The sequence below is a fragment of the Sturnus vulgaris genome, chromosome 22 (genome assembly GCF_052056855.1).
Source record: "Sturnus vulgaris isolate bStuVul1 chromosome 22, bStuVul1.hap1, whole genome shotgun sequence".
Taxonomy (NCBI): Eukaryota; Metazoa; Chordata; class Aves; order Passeriformes; family Sturnidae; genus Sturnus; species Sturnus vulgaris.
In genome coordinates, this window is record NC_142264.1 from 3,984,303 (window position 1) to 4,001,632 (window position 17,330).

General features: G+C 42.1%; 1 protein-coding gene across 4 annotated transcripts in view; it reads left to right on the plus strand.

Moving 5' to 3' along the window:
* Positions 1 to 17,330, plus strand: part of AK8 (adenylate kinase 8) — a 65,713-nt gene that overhangs the window by 40,216 nt on the left and 8,167 nt on the right. The gene's annotated exons all lie outside the window — the stretch shown is intronic.

Consider the following 17,330-nt stretch of genomic DNA (forward strand, 5'->3'; position numbering starts at 1 on the left):
GCTCTGGATTCCCTCCTGTACAGGGGTAGGAGAAGGATGGAAAAGGTTGAGGTTGAGTTGGAGAGAGAATAGAGGGGAGTGCAGGGGGAGGGAGCTGCCAGTCATCCCTCGAGGTCTGTGGAAAAGGGAAGTGTGTGAAAGCAGCAGGAACTTTATTTATCCAAAGTAAGATGATGAGCATCTTAAACAGGAATCCATTGCATGAAAGAAAATGGAGAAAGAACCTCAAATCTTGTGCTGGACTCAGTTAAACGTAATTTCCCCCAGATTATTCTTCTTGTGCATTTAGAAGGAAGGTGCTGAATCCCTGAGCACCTCTGAGTCCCTGAGATCAGTGTGAATACTCGAGTGTGCCCTGCCTGCTCCTTCCCAGGATTGAGACCTCATCAAGGGAGGAAGAGCAACTCATTATAGAATGGGATGTGTGGAAATTCAGCACTGATCCATTTGCTCAGCCTCCCTTTGCTCTAAAGAGCTCTGCACATTCACATCTGAGTTTAGAATTTGGTCCCTGTTTTATCCAGGGGTTGAAGTGAGGGACAGAAATAGACATGGAGCTCCCTGATTGATCTCAGAGCTGATATTTTCCATGAAGCTGAAGTGGTGGGGATGTGAGGGAGAGAGGGTGATTATAAACAAAAGGACACATTGCAGCATAGGATAGCAGGGCAGTAATTCAGTTTCAGTTGTGATGCGAGTTATAAAACACTATCTGCAGAGGTGGTGTTTCTGACATCAGGAGAAAAACCTGATAGAATTATAGCCTTGAAATCAATCTGGGAATAGGATGCAGAAATCTATAAATCAGACACAGAACAATCTACAAAGTCTCATTTTTAGGAGGGCTCTGTTGATGAAATTAGATTAAAATAAATTTACATATATATCAAGTTTATTATTAAAATCTAGTCACATCAGTAAACAAAATTATTTGTGAAAGAGAATGTTACTCTGGTTTTTGAACTCAGAGTAGACCTCTTTGGCTGATCAGAACACAGAGTTATTGTCTGCTTGTCAAGTCACAAATCTATTCCTTAGAGCTAATAAATGGTTAGTGTTCAAATACTATGTTTTATCTGACTCCCACCTCATAAAGCTACCACACATAATACTAAATTATCCAGCATCGAGCAGGATCAGTCTCCTGACTCCTCCATCTTATAGAAAGAAAAACAAACCTAGTAATTGATGGTAGAAAAGAAGGAAAATAAAGTTATTTGAAAACAAACAAAATGGGCTATAAAGTTTGTTAAAATGTAATAATAAAAAAAACAAACCCTCGTACAGCATCAGCCACCGCATCCAAAGAACTGCTCGGGAACAAAAAGGAAAATAATTCAATTTCCACGGAAAAAGTGGGGGGTTTTCTTTAAATGAGGATTTGCAGTAGAGTGAGGGTTTGCTGCAAACGCTGTCTCCCCGGGAGCCCAGAGCTGCTCCCTGCGCTCCCCCCGGGCAGCAGCTCCTGCCCCAGTGCACAGGATCCCCCTGGCACTGACCTGGGGCAGCCTTTGGGCCACACAAGGAGCCTCTCAAAGACACCATTAACCCCTCAGTGCCCGACCTGAGCGCGAATCCACCGTCACTGGGTGGCTTCTGGAGCTCTGGCACAAAGGTGTGACTTCAGTTCCTCACCCAAATGGGTGGTTTAGCTTTTAAAATTAGTGCTTAAGCAACAAAAAGAAATGTATAGTGTGGCCGCGGAGGGTTCTACTGAAAACTCGGTGTAATATCCACCAAAGTATTTTTGTTTTATCCTTTTTGTTCTCTCTCAGAGTTAAAATAAAGTCATGTTGTGCATCTCTTCTTGTCACCTTCCGTTGGTTCCTGACCATTCCTCTGCTGGGCTCATGCCAATTTAATGCACTCAGAAATTTAAGGATTCCCTGAGCCAGAGGATCCTCTGGAAAACTTCGAATCTAACCCCTTTTCCTTGACTTTATTCTCTCTTTTTCAATGCTGTACTTTGGGCCACCAAATCATGTGGAAAGGAGTTTCACATTTTATTTGGTGTCATGTCAAAATACTTCATTATATTTTTCCAGGTGCATTTCTTCTCTTGAGAAACAGTTAAGACGTTCCCTGGCCATGTCTCCCAACACTCCTGATTTTCTAAGCCCCTTGTATTTGCCCTTCAGTCACCTCTTTCCCACGCAAAAGAACCTTGATCTGTTTATCCTTTTTTTTCCCCCTAGAAATAATTTCACTCTTTTGATCATTCTATTCTCTCCCCTCACTGGACATTCCAGCTTTTTTTTTTTTTTTTTTTTTTTTTTTTTGCTGATGTAGGACACCCAGAACTGCATTTGAGGGCACCACTGTGTACTGGAGGTGGATATAATAAACATTTTTATTTTCATCTGAACTCCATCACTCATAATTGCTGATATTCTATCAGATATTCCTGGGATAGATTTTAGAAGAACATCTTCTGTGTGTAGATTGTGGTCTAACGAGACTCTTGAGCTCAGGGTTCTGTGTTAAAGTTGGAGCCAGGTTTGTGTTGGAGCTCTCCTCATCAGTGCCAAAGGCTCTGCTGCTGCCTGTCCTGGGATTGCCCCTTCCCCTGCTCCATTATTTCCTTGGTTTTGTCCTTCTGATCTGAAATCCGGTGATTTCACTTTTCACTGTTGGTTAATTACATTACAAATAATACAAGTGAACACACAAAGCTGGGCAGGGGAGGGTTGAGCCAAAGGATTGACCTAACAATACATCCATAATATATTTCTAATGCTCATTTTTCCAAAATTCAAGTTGTTTCTTTCCCGGTAGAGAAAATAAACAGCAACAGCTTCTCCAGTGCAAGCTTTCCAGCAGGGTTTTATTTGGTCTTCAAAATGATGTGGCTCTGTTCCCAATTATGTCATCTTTTTACATAATATATTTAAAGCTTCTTTTTTTACCACGCTGCTGAGAACATGTATTCAAACAGTTTAGGATAATGAAGTTCTTAATTTCTAAGGTAGAACCTGTGAACATGTTGAAAAGGGAGAAATCAGAATGGGAAAAAAAAAGATTTTTTTTTTCCTTTTAAACTACTTGGTCTTTACATGGGGCTTTCATATTTCTGCAGCTGATCCCAATGTGGATTAGGGATAATAAACAGCCTATTAATGGAGGCCTGAACTAGGAAATGGAGTTTGAATCAGCAGCAAAATTCAATGGCTGGTGAAGGTTAATAACTCCATTACTATCAGCTCTATTTTTGAGCCGTTTGAAGAGCTGGGTGTTAGCCTTATCTTACTCCTCATTAATTGAGCTAATAGAACCCCAGTGACCCCACCATGCTGCCATTATCTGAGAGTTTACCAGACATGGACTGGAATACTTATCACTGAATATGTATTCCTCAGATTCATTTTTATATCAGAAATATTTTTGTTAAAGATCGGCTGCCTTCAGGCTCCTTTTTGCCTTTTCATTTCTTTACTGCCTTTTGTAACAGTTACTTATTTGGAAATTACATGTAAATGACTTAATTAAATCCCTATCAAGGAACAAGCTAAATCCCAAAATAGTTGCATCAAGGAAACATGATCGTGATTGAATTATTCTGATGTGGAAAAATCTTACAGAGCATTTTAAAAACTTTGACCTAATTTAAATGATGGATATTGTATATTTATAATAGATGTGGTTTTAGTTTATGGCATACAAAAATCTGATGAGTAGCAAAGAAGAAATGTTATAATTATATCTTATTGTCTGCTCATTTTCAGGCAAACAAAAAAATGGAGAAATGATGTGGTAATCAAGAGACTAAATCAGTGCAATAAAATTTGCCTCCAGAGAGACAGAGAAACTGTAGGAAAAGTCCAAGTGAACTATGTAGGATTTGGATTAATTTGTAAAATAGTAAAAATAATAGGCAGCACAATTCTCTGTTTCAATCATTCTGATTTTTTTCTCAGCTCACTCTTCCAGCCTTTCTCTGGCTGCTGCTTTAGTGACTCTTGTCTTCACTAACACTGATTGCCTTGGGTTTGTTTTCCCTTTGCATTTCAGAGCTCCCCTCTCTCTCTTCCTCCTCCATCACCCAAACAAACAGGCTTTTGGTGAAAACCGAGCGCCAGGGGGGATAAAGGAGCCGGACCTTGCAGAGCTCTGGGATGTGTTCCCGGAATAGAAACTTGCTGGGAATTGTGGTTTGGGCGAGGAATCCTGCTCTGTGTCCCCCAGCAGTGACACTGCCCCTCTTTACTGTGCTGGGTGCTCTGAGGGACCACAGCAGCCTGGCCAAGGGGCAGAATCACAGCCAAAACCCCAGGCTTTACTGGGCAAAATCAGCAAATCTTCCTCTCACCTCAGCCTTGTCTGCTTCATTCCGTGGGTGGGATTGGTTTAATGCAGTTTCTACTCGTGTAGCCTTTTCCAAGCTGCAGGGCTAACTCAGTGATTGTCTCTTGATGCAAGTGTTAGGGCACTTATCCTGCTCATTAACAAGATTGTAATTAAGTCATTTACCTTCGTTTCCTGATCTGCCTCCAGTGCAAAGGCACCACTGGGCAGGGAGTAATGGGGAAAATATATCCGGGATATATTTTAATATTTTAAATATTTTATATTTTATAAAATAAATCTCCTATTCCCTCACATGTCCCTCTGGCTGGAGGGCTCCGTTCAGCACTCCCAGGGTTTACATGTAGTGCAAAAACTCACCCTCATTCTTTTGTCCACACAAACCCAATGGAAGCAGCTCCTTGTTCAGATTTCTGAGCTTTAGCCATTGTTGGGGAATCTTTATTCTCCATTCTCCTCCTCCTGCTCAGACTGTGCTCTCTCTTCCCTCCTAACACTAATCTGAATAGAAGCTCTTGCTCTTAAATAATCCAATAGATAGAAAATTGGATGATTACAATAAAAAGATTATGTCACTTCTGCTGCACATTCTGCCTGACCTATATTGGTCCCATAAGAGCCTTTCTCTCCTGGGGAGAAGCATTAATATGCATCTTGAGCCAGCAATAACAAAACATCAAATGCAGTTTTAAAATCTTTCTATGGGCTTTCTGTAGGATGCTGCATTTGCTGTCACAAGCTGATTTTGCTCCAACAAGAATAGGAGGTATATTTGGCTTCAGTTGTGGGAGGCAGGGATTATTTTTAGAAGTTACCTCATCTCATACAAGCTCCTTTTGATGGCTGGAGTTTGTGTGGTGAAATCCTGGATGCAGCAATTAAGGAGTGCTCTGATCTCAGCAAGCTTCCAAAGTCTCCAGGAAGAGAAAGAAGAAAAGCTTCTACTTCTAAGTCAGTACTTTTATTTTTATTGTTATTTTTAAGGACTCAACACAACATGCACAACCCTTTCATTCCTTTTCCTGCTGAAAGGAGGGAGATTTTCCTGCAGTAACTATCTCTCACAAATGATGAAACACTAGGAAAACTGAAGAAACTTTCTATCCTGGTTGCCCTTATGTTGGAACTGTTTCTCTTGGAAGTTTCCACCACCAAGGCTGCCTTTCTGAACCCAGCACCAAACTGGAGAGGGAAAATTCTGAAAAGCATCAGAGTGTGGGCTAATTGTGATGTCCTTGGCACTGGTAGCAAATTTTAGACAAGACAAAGCAAGCCAGTCACGTCTCAGCCCAATGACAACCTCATGATACCAATGTCTACAAATCAGCAAAGGTTGTTCAGGGCATTCACCTAAACCACAACTTTGGTTTAAGGAATGAAGTGAAACAGCCAAGGAAATCAAAATGTTATCATTTACAGAGTAGCCAGGTCTAACCCCGTGCTTTTCCCCTCTGCCCTCTCTCTGCTGAAGATTTTATTCACACGTTTTGGAGCATCCCCAAAGGCTCACTGAGCTCTCCTTCGGGTGTCCCTGGCTGGCTCTGGGCTGGGATGCAGCAGGGCTGGGGGTGCAGGGGGTGCTGTGCCATTGCCTGAGGTGCTCCTGCAGCTCTTCTGGAGCCTCTGTGGCCCAGAGTCCCTCTGAACCAACAGTTCTGTGAGATGGGTGCATAGGAAAAGCTGTGGCTGCAGTCATGCACCATCAGTGCATTTCGTGGTGTGCAGTGCTGATTGGTCTCACAGGGTAAAATATGATGTGCTTTGTCAATTCTGACTATTTCCTCATGGTCATTTTCAAAATTTCACCTTAATTAACTCAGTAGTTAACACACAAATAAAATGCATACACATGCAAGGCTGGTTTTGTGGTGTTTTTGTAATGAAGATACTGGTTTTGAGATCTGCCTAGAACCAGAAAAACTTTTGAAAAATTAGTGAGGGAGGAAAACTTTAAACATGAAGGTATGGCAGCATTTTAATTTGATTAACCAAGGCATTTACTTTGCATTGGTTAGAGGACACTTGTAGATAAAACTGAGGAGAGTTTTTTGCATGTGTGAGAAGTGTAAATGAAGATATTTAGTGGCTGAAGAAGCACGAGAGGAAAGGAGGGCTGGCCAGTGTTGTCCAGCACCTCCCATCATGTCAGTATCTTTCTGATTATTTCAGTAGTGTGGTGGCTGAATTTGCCTGAATATTCTTCTGAATAAATGCAGTGAGACCACCCTTACATCTTGTACAGATTAAAGCTGAGTTTATCAACTCCACAATCACTGGAATTCAGAATTTCTGCGGTAAAAACATGGACAGGATTGTGCCAGCTGTGCTCTGATTTAGTGATCTTGTTGGATCTGGGACTAATCCCAGAGTAAGGCTTTGCTCAGAGCTCGTGTGGTAAAACTGGCCCACACAGAAAACCCCCAGCAGAACAGGAATTGTGCTGCTTTTGCTTGGAATCTCCAGGCTGAAGACCTGGGAAGACAAGTGCATCAGTCTGTAGCAAATATAATACAGTTTTGGTGATTAAAACTGACAAGTAATATTGCATATTGAATGGAGACTGCTTTGTCATTACCACGAGGATTAGAAAGTGTAATCTTCATTAAAACATCAGTGGATTTACTGCTGTTTGAATTGCAACAAGATATTTGCTCAGAATTTTCTAGTGAGTAAATTCAGTAAGTGCAGGGCAATTTAAGAGAGGGGAACTGAATCCTGCCATGGCTTATTCTGCAGGAAAGATGTGGGAATGATCCCTGATGTCTGACAGATGCACTGGATCCAATTCTATGGGCTTGGATCACCTGCAGTCACATAAATGTATTAATCACTATCACTTAAATTGGCCTCCTTTGGCTCAGGTGTAAGAGGTGACCCAGGGCTTTTATGCTTTGCAGGGATCATATTTTCCATCCCAAAATCCATTATGTTTGCAAAATTCCATGTTACAGAATGCTGTCCTTCGAAATAAATTTTATGAAACATTTTTATCAATTCCACGGAGGCTTTTGAACATTACCCTTTCCTAACAGGTTCTGTATCTCTTAGCTCAGTAGGGCACTGCCATGCTTCGATAAAAATAATTCTTGAAAAATTGTGGTCTATCAGTCTTTTGACATGAATGCTGATTAATATCCCACTGATATTCACTGAGTGAACAATCCTGTTCTGTTGAGAGGCTGACCAAAGGTCAAGGTACAGTAGGTTAAAAGAGTAATGGTTTCATTTAACCTTCTAGTAAAAGCTGCTACTTCTGGGAACATAATTTAAGCTGATTTGCAGGACAAGTCTATAGAAAAGGTTCCTCCTCACGTACTTGCAGTGAAATCAAAGGATTCATGTTGGCCATGAGTGTGCCCCAAAGTTAAACAGATACAAAATAAAGAACTGATGTGTTTTCTCTTTGAGTCCTGTGCACTCTTCAGTTTGACTTTTTCTCTTAAACACTTTGCAGCAAGACACTGAACTGTCGAAGCTAAGTAGTGATGGGTATGGAGAACTTGCCATATTTTTGTCAAGTTTTCTTTCTCCTTGTAAAAATCCAGTTTTCTCACAGAACTCTGTCTCCAGTTATACAATTCTAACCTCCACAGATGCACAGGTTTAACTGGCACAGGAACAAATCCTTAGCTTTCATCCCACCAGCCAAAATATAATTTAAATTTGGAAAGTTGTTGCCATTTTGGTTTTTGTTAGACATATTACTGCCAGTCCTGAATCCAGGTTTTTATTAACTTTCTGTGAATAAATTGCTGATGTGAATTTTGCTTTGTGATTATTAAAGAATTCAGTGTACTCCAGTTTTGTAATTAGAATCACAGAATCCTGAAGGTTGGAAAAGATCTTTAAAATCATCAAGTCTAATCTTCCACCCAGCACCACTGTGGTGTTCACCACTAAACCACGTCCTCAAGTGCCACATCCACACATTTTTGAGCACTTCCAGGGATGGTGACTCCACCACTGTTCCAATACCTGATCACCTCTTCCATGAATAATTTTTCCCTATCTAAACGTTCTTTGGCTCAACTTGAGACCATTTCCTCTGGTTCTTACAGCAAGTTGCTCAGAAAAATCTTTTGTGTGATCAAACACAGCCAACCCAGTGGTGGCAGGAGAAATGGTTGGACACAACGACCTGGGAAATGGAGGAATGAATTCAGTTCTTAAGGTCTTCTCTGTGGCTGCACATTTGCATCTCAAACCTGGGAATCTTGATCAGCACAACTTCCCAACTGCCCTGTGTGCAAGAGTTTGAGAGGAGCTTCCTTGGATTTATCGAGCATCACCTTGTTTCACTGCTAAGGGCAGGAGAGCTCCAGCATCAGGCTGGATATTTGGGTTTAGTTCCTAAGTTTCTCCTGATGGTGTCTTCCTTCACCCCACCCCTACCTGACCCTGCTCTGGATCTCAGCTGTTGTTTTACCTTGCTGATGTTTTGTCTATATTTGCTTTAACCAGATGCCCCTCTTTGCATGCAGCACTGGGACTCGTCCCCTCTCTCCTATCAACAATAATTAGCCTTGTAAGACTAATGGAAGAAATCGTGTCTAATTACCCTGTTGAAGGCCCAATTATGTTATTAACATTTGTGGGCTATAAGCTAATGATGAGGAGAGCCTCTCATTTGCATAGCATTAAGTTAATTGAGCTGGAAGCTATGGGGTGGATAGCAGTGATGAGAGCAGGATTCTGTTACAGAATGGATAATGATGACCAGAGCAGGACGATTCACCTGACAGGTTTATTAATTAACAGCTATCTGATTACCTCAAAGAAATGGCAAGTGGCAGTGCTTCTGAAGGAAGCTGCAGTATTTTTTTTAATGAAAGGTGCTCTATCACTGTGGATGTTCTGGGGTGATTTATGGTAATGGCAGTGTAAGCTCTTTCCTGGAAGCCAACACAAAAACCTGTTCTGGTTTCCTCCCTGCCCTTAAAAAACATTCTGCAAAGGGCTGGTATTTGTGAATATTCCTCCTTCTTACAAGGTGCACAAAGTCTGTGCTGCCGAGTTGGTGTGGTTGTCTGAACCGTGCATTTGGAAAATTCTTAATTGTTGGGTAACCTGGAAGCTTTGCCCTTGGAAGAACCAGAGGATTTGATTTTGTAAAAGGTGTTTTTCATTATGGTGTTAGGCAGGATTCTGTGTTATATTAGTGAGGAGATAATATAAACATTCAGCTTTTCACATTTTCCTGGTATGAGCAGGCTGCAAGTGGAGGTGAGTGCCCTTTCCTTCAGTTTATTTCTGGGTACAAACAGTTATGCATAGTGGTTGGGCCTTTTAAGGAACAAGAGTCTTCATTTAAAACAGCTCTAAAAAGAAAAAAATCATTTTTTCTTTTTTGTTAAATGTCAGATTCTGTCTGATTAATTCCAAACACATTGTAATTCACAACAGATTCAGAGAGAGTCTTGTTTGAACTAGAGTATCTTTTGGAGGAAAAATCACTCTGTTTAAAAGTTGCCTAATCAATCAATCCAAGAGTGAATAACTTCCTATGCAGTTACTCATTATTAGAATCCCACACCTCAGTTGTGAATGTATCTGAATGTCAAATATAGTTTTCAGTCAGCAGATCTTTTATATTTCCTTCATCTACTCTGAAGAGCCTATTATTAAATCCCGTGAGCTCCAGACCTTACCTAGTGACTGAAATCCTCAGTTCATCCTCAAAATACCTTTGACCAGACATGTCTGAGGAAAAAAGAGAACACTACAGGTTTTAACCTTTCAGATAATTACTTTTTATCCATTTAAGTGGCCTGATGATTAGTGTGTCAATAGTAATAGACTTGTAACGAGCAGAGACTTCTAGATAAAATGTATTCACTGTTATTTTCATAGAGTTATAAAATACCCTGAGCTGGAAGGGACCCACAAGGATTAGGGAGTCCAACTCCTGACCCTGCACAGACATCCCAAAAATCCCACATGTCCCTTGTCCAAATGCTCCTGGAGCTCTGGGGCTGTGCCCATTCCCTGGGGAGCCTGGTCAGTGCCCCACCACCCTCCAGGAGCAAAACCTTTTCCTAATTCCCACCTGAACCTCCCCTAGCACAGCTCCAGCCATTCCCAAGAATTTATATGCAAAAAAGTTTCCCTGTGTTCTGCACCTGGTGTTTGCTGGGCACCAAGGAGCTGAGAACATTGGACTGATGTTGGTAGAGAGCTCAGAATTTCAGGTTAGTTGCTACACAGAGACATTGACAAATCACCACAGGCACTTCTGGTCAACAGGAGAAGAGAAGAAAAATGAAAAATCAGAGGTGAAGGAAGAAACGTGTGGGAACAGCTCCTGATCTGAGCTGTTCAGTGGTCCTGGCTCAGAGCTGCCAGGAAGAGCAGATTCCAGGGGATTGAGGGTCGATTATTCCATGAATTCCATATATATATATTCCATTATTCCATGAGCTGATGTGGTCACCTGTGTGATGTGGAGCAAGTCAGAAGCATTTGTGTGACATTTCCTCCATCTCCTTCCAGCCTGTGATGGTTCAGAGCCTGTGCTTGAGTAGAAATCACTGGAGGAGGTTGTTCAGGACAAGCAGCACAATGAATAAAAGCCTTTAATGGAATTGAAACCCTCCATCCTCCTCGTCCTCATTAGCTTCCTGTAATCACCAGCCCACACAGTCAGTCTGGATAGAAATATCTTTACCATATAAATTAGATTTTCTGCAAGGTGTTCTGTGGTTCACCACAGTGCCTGGCTGTGTAAAATAGACAAACATAGATCCAATAGAGCAGGAATTATGTATTTAATTCAGAGTTCTGTATAGAGTGCTCATAAAAGCTTGATCATGATAGAGGGGCCAATAAACATTTGGGAACATAAATATTTCTGTAGGAAATGGCTTTGTGAAGCATTTAGTTGTTGAGTAATAAGAACAACAGAGAAAATCAGAATAACAGAAACCTCTAGGTACTGATCTGATGGGTTATATATGTTGCAATGATAATAATGTTGAGGGCGAATTTTTATGGGACCAATAGCAACAAATACATCGAGCCCTGCCAATTTACTAATGAATTCATTTTTCTTGTGCTTGCCCCACTTGCTATCCCTGCTGTTCAAAATTCAGCTTGAAACCTGAAAAGCAGTGGATGGCACCTCGGGGTGCTGAGCTGCTCCTCTGAGTTCGTGTGAGCTGAGTGTTTTGAGTCTTGGGCCGTTTCTGGATCATCCATTACTTGTGTATTTAGGCAGCAGTCCAGCCAGACAACACAGGGACATATATTTTAGGAAAGCACACATCAAAAAGTGTTTTAAATGGCCAAATTGTAGGACAAAACATTCTGGCAACACAGCTGGTGATGTCAGTCTGTGGGCTAGAAAATAAGAAGAGAATCTGTAGGAAAAATAAAAGCAACCTAGGAATGGCTAATCAGGTTAGAAAAGGATGTTTTGGCTGCAAGGATTTTTAGGGCTATAGGAAAAAAATTGAATAAGATTAAAAAATGTTTGTCCATCTTGTCTGACAGATGTAGGAGAAGATGGAATCGTTTGTTACTTCTCTGTTTTTCCTCTGAAAACAGCAGCAGCGATGAGCTGGCAGGCACAGTGAAATGCAGTTAGCAAAAGTAATGGGAGTTGAAAGTTTGACCTTTTGTGATGGAAATTTGATATGAAAAAAGGGTCTTTTGATAATTTCTCTATCCAATCAGATATGGGAGATGTCTTGATCCTGTTTCCTTATTTGCATGCTGACTGATCTCATTTGAAAACCCAATCATTCAGAAATATTGGGACGTCAACAGAAATGTTACAAACAAGAAGTTGTTTTATCTGAAAGGTCTGCAGGGTGTCATCTCTTGTTTTTCACTCCAGTGGCCTGATCTCTTCTTCATGATTCCATGTTTTTATTGGCAGGATAAGTTGAACATATTGAAATGCAAATAGCTCTTTCCACATTGAACCGAAATATAGGAGTTTTTTTCCCCGTATGATTGATTGTATCCAGGGCACTTCAAAAGACACAAAGAAAATACTTTCTGCAGTGCCTCTGATTCCTTGACATTGCCAACTTCTGACGTTTCCTGTTAGCAATCATTGGCACAGAGTGATTCCTGAGCCTGCTCTCACCTCTGCTTTTCTCCCATGCAATGCCCACAGTGCTGCTCACTGTTCCTGGGACGGTCTGAGCTCACGGTCTCCACAGTCAGGTTTTTTTTGTTATTAACCAGCGCTCTTTGTTGCTGTCCCAGGTGCTGAATGTCAGAAATGCAATCTAAAGGATTTTTCCAAACTGCAGATGTATTTAATCCTACAATGGGTAGTTCAAAGCCCCCTAAAATCACATGTAATGTGGAGAACTGTCCCCATGATTACCTGGAGAGTCAAATTTCACAGGCGAGGCACTGCCCACTTAGGTGAGTTTAGGATCAACTTTATCTCCCAGACAATTTAACCTTTTTATTTTCTAGAGCAGGCAATCCAATTTCCATTTTACTCAGCCTCCCAGTGGGTTGATGGCAAGTTTTTCCTGCTGTGTGACTGGTGTCATTATCCCTTATTTCAGTGCCTACCTGTTAAACTAAGCCAAAATTTTGCATCACTTAACCCAGAAACTGGGGACAAACTATCAATATATGGTAGTTCTGAATAAAGGGAATTATTTAAAATATTTTTTTGTATGCTTTGTAACATCAGTGTCAAGCTATATGAGAAATCTTTTTTCTTTAGTACCCCAAGTTTTTTTCCACCCAGACTGCTCTGAGCCTGCTAATCTGAATGCTGCCCTGGGAAATGAGATGTGCAGTTCCTTCTTTCTGGGGCCACTTAGGTTTGCTCTGCTTTTCAGAAAAAAAAAAAAGTAACTATTCACTGAATGTAGGTCTCTTGCCTCCCTGCTGAACACCTGCACTGGTTTGCAAAGACATCCTGATTTCTGGTGGAGGGCTCTCCATAGGGATTGCTTTCCAAACCCAAATCCTGGAGGGAGCAGGTGCAAGGAAAGGGATGAACCAGATTATAAACTTTACATAATAACTTACCCTGGACATTGCTGAGCTGGTCTTTGTACAGCACTTTGGAATGGAAAGCTCCAAATTAGACAGGTCAGGATTTACCACTGAGTCCCTCAGGTGGGTGACAAAACACCTTGCCAGGGGCACATGGAGGTCTGCAGCCTTCATCACTGAGCTAAAGAAATCCAATATTCACCCAGCTTGTTGTTTACTCAATAGATCCCAGGGTCTAACACAAAATAGTGCCTGTGTGAGGTGTTTATCTGATGGTTCCTAATTTCTTCTGCAGTACCTCTGGAATGGGCTGGGGATTTCACTGCTGGAAGAACGAGCCTGTTTTGACTGAGAAATAGCTTGACTGATAGGCCCCTTCAAATCCAGAGAATCTGTTTCATCAAACCCTGTGGCCTGTCAGCTGTGGGGGAGTGCTTTGTGGAACAGCAGGAATGGCAAATTCCCCCATTCCTTGTGCAACAAACTGGAGTTGTTGGGATGAGCAGCTCACACGACTGAGCAGCTCTCTGAATTAGACACCGAGCGTTCTCCCGGATGGGAAATCAACCTCCTTCATCTCCCGTGTGTTTTAGAATATCAAACCACCTAAGTCTAAACACGATGTGCTGTTCTTGATAACCACAGAAATCTAGCTCTCGCTTGCTGGATTTTTTTAATACACTTTCCTCTCCACCTTCCTTGTTCACTCCTCAGTATCAGAAAAACAAAAAGCAGCTCAGCACGCCAATATTTTCTCCACGGTGAAGTCAGCATAGAATATTAGTGTCCAAAAAGTTGTAAAACAAAAGACTATCATATGTTGCACCTTTTAATCATGTAATTGCTGAGTGACATTTAACTCTGAGGCTTTAAGTTACTCCTTTTCAGCCAGCCTTCTCCTCGTGCCCCTCTCGTCCCTCCCTCCTCCCAGAGCAACCTGCTTTTGCAGAGTAGTGCTTTAACTACACTGAAGTTTGGCTGGGCTTCTACATATTACAGCAGCAACACGAAAGCAAACAATTGAAGTATTTGAGAACAATGAAATATGTATGGCTATCTGTGACAGCCCTATAAAGCAGAGCAATTAGCCGCGTAATCCGAGAAAGCCAAAGCGCCCGGCAGCCCACGGTTCCCTATTAGTTAAATGCTTTTTGTACGTCCTCATCCCATCAAATCAACTAACACTTCCTTTAATTGGTTCATGAATTATACAGCTCGGCTGCATTATAATTTAATCACCAGTAAACATTCCTGGGGCCTGCTGTAAAGTGTATAGCGCTCATTAATTCCTTAATTTCAGCAGATGGAAGGGGAGATCGGATGAACGGTGGCAGTACAGAGCGCCTTGGGCAATGGAAGAAGGAAAAAAAGGTGGGGGGCCGTTTAGATTTTTTAAGGGCTGTCAGAAACTCAATCTGTGAGCTGTCAGCAGCCTGGACCCGCTCTCCCCCCCGCCTCCTCCTGCCTTCACCCCACCTACCGCTGCAAGTGACTGACGGATTCATATGGAGCCTTGTCAAGCCGTCTTTAAACATCAAGCCAGCGGGTAAACCAAGCCCAATGTAAATTAATTCTTGTCTTACGGGCCCCCCTTTCTCTGTCCCCATGAATATTTCATGGCGGGCAGCATAAATATTAATTCTAATAGCTCTGCACAGTGGTTATTATTTCTGTTTTATGACAAATATTCATAAAATATTCAGGACCCTTTTTTAGAACATTTACACACTTGATTGTGAAATTTTCCAGCTTCCTGGGGACACAGTAAACATATTGGGGTTCTCTTGATGGACTTTTTTCTCTCTTAATTAATACTACGCCACATTAATATTTAATCAGATTTAGTTTTCCTTTCCCCAGAAGTGAACCCTATTACATTTGAGGATTTATTTGACAGTATTTAAACAGGGAATTTTTATTCCCTATTATGAAATTGGTTTCCTTTGACACATATATAAAATGACACATCATAATCCATTCTTTTATTCCCTCCCCTTGCCCCCAAATCAGACACTTTTTCGGCGTCAGTTCTTTTATTTATTTTTACATACCAAATATCTTAGTAACGACAAAAGTTAGTGTTTAAATGTTGGGAGTGGGGGTTAAGCATCATTTACTCTAAATTTGATTCCCTTTATTTAGTAAGGAAGAAAAGGATAGGTTTCCTTGTTAGGAGCAGGAGGTGCTGGTGCCAAGCTGCAGACAGGTAGCAAAGGCATCAGTCCTGAGATGAGTTTGCTCGTGCTTAACCCTGGAGTTGTTGCTCCACTCCAGATTTGCTTTTGCAGGATCTAATTATTGCAGGGCAGGGTTGCAGGGATCTGAGGAAACACGCCTGCATTTGGGGGAGAGGGCTGGGGTTCCTGACCTCGGGCCTCTGGGGCTGCAGAGGCTGTGGATTACCCGAGAAGGGGTTTGATTAACCTTGTGCAGGGCAGAAATCGTGCCAGGCACACTTCTCTAAAGCACTGCTGGCTGCCATCTTATTCTGTGATTCATAAAGCACCGCTGGAATGAACTCCAGGGGGAATGCAAAGATGCTGGAATAACAGCTGAGAGTAAGGAGGAGGCAAAGAATAGAAATGAGGGGAGAAATGTAAAGCAGTTTTCATTGCAGGTATTAATGCATCCAAGCCACTTATTACACACAGGAAGAGTTAATGTTGCCTCCTCAAAAGAAGCTTTAAAAATGCATCGAAGCCCCTCCTATGAGCACATTTGCTCTCTCTGTGTGCCTTCCACTGTGCTCTGCAATGTTTGCACAGCCCCAAGTCCTGCACACCATGCAAGGGCTCTGGCTGCCCAAAGGCCTGGGGTTCCTTGCTGCTGTGAATCCATGGAGCTGTTTTTGCTTTATCCCAGCTCCAGACCCAGCCCATTGTTCTGTCACACAGGTACCAGTGCTGTCCCCCCTGTGTGAGCTGGTGTGGCACCTGCTGGGAGCCACCAGGCTGGTGGGGTGGGACACAGGAGGGACCCTGTCACCACGGCTGTCTGGGCTGGTGGAGCCCAGCTCCTCCAGGTGGGGGGTGGAAAACATCTCCCAGAGTCATAACTCTGCCCTGCTGGTGAGGGGAAGGAACATCTGCAGCCACGAAGGATTGTTGTTCATCTCACTCCCCTGGCCAGCAGCCACGTCCTGGGAATAGTGCCCCACTTAGCTGCCTTTTGTAGTCATTTGACAGAAATGCATCCATTTGAAAAGATCCAGGGTCTGGAAATAGCTTGTCATGCCATGAATCATTGTAAGAGCTCAATGAGCAAAACACTTGTGCTGATTAACCTGTGTTTTAGTGTTTATGCAGTGTATTTTCCCTTATGGTTGAAACCTAGAGGGTGAAATTACTTCCTAAAATAGCATTAAGCATCTTTCATCAGAAGATATCCCAGAGTTTGAAAGAAATCAGTGAATGAAACCTCCCAATAGCTCCTTCCATAAATAAGAGATAAGGATCATTTTATCCCTTGCAGAGGCATGCAGGAGGAGTATTTAGGGTAGGGAATAAACTGTGATTCATGTTGAGTCAGGGGTGCAGCCTCAGCTGAGCCTTTGTAGTCTGGTTAGCCATGGACAAAACACCTGGTGAGAGCTACCCTGAACAAGCCTTGGGAGAAGGTAGATGGGATCTGTGTAATCAGTTTTAGTTTTTAAGAAGGAGACTCGGGATGCAGAATGTAATTGTGGAAATAAAATGAGCTTGGCATCCTGTGTCTGGGCCATGGTGCTTGAGAAGAGCCTTAGCCAAGGTTTCAGGTTCGAGGTGTCTTTATTCCATAGGGAAGGGGATGTTCTTATGGGAATTGATTGACCCAAGTCAGTATCTTTGGCTGGAAATTCAACAAAGACAAAATGGTGGGGGTTTTATCTGGAATTGGGTACTTGGATTCAAGACTGAACCTCGCCATACATGTCAGGTTGGAGCACTAACTTGATTTGTCATATTGTTGTGATCACTCAGTGGTGCTGCCCAAGGAAAAGACCTTTTTGCAATGCTGACAATTTTTGTATCCTGACCAAAGCTGCCATCCTGCTCCTTTGTGCTTGTAAAATCCAGAAGTTT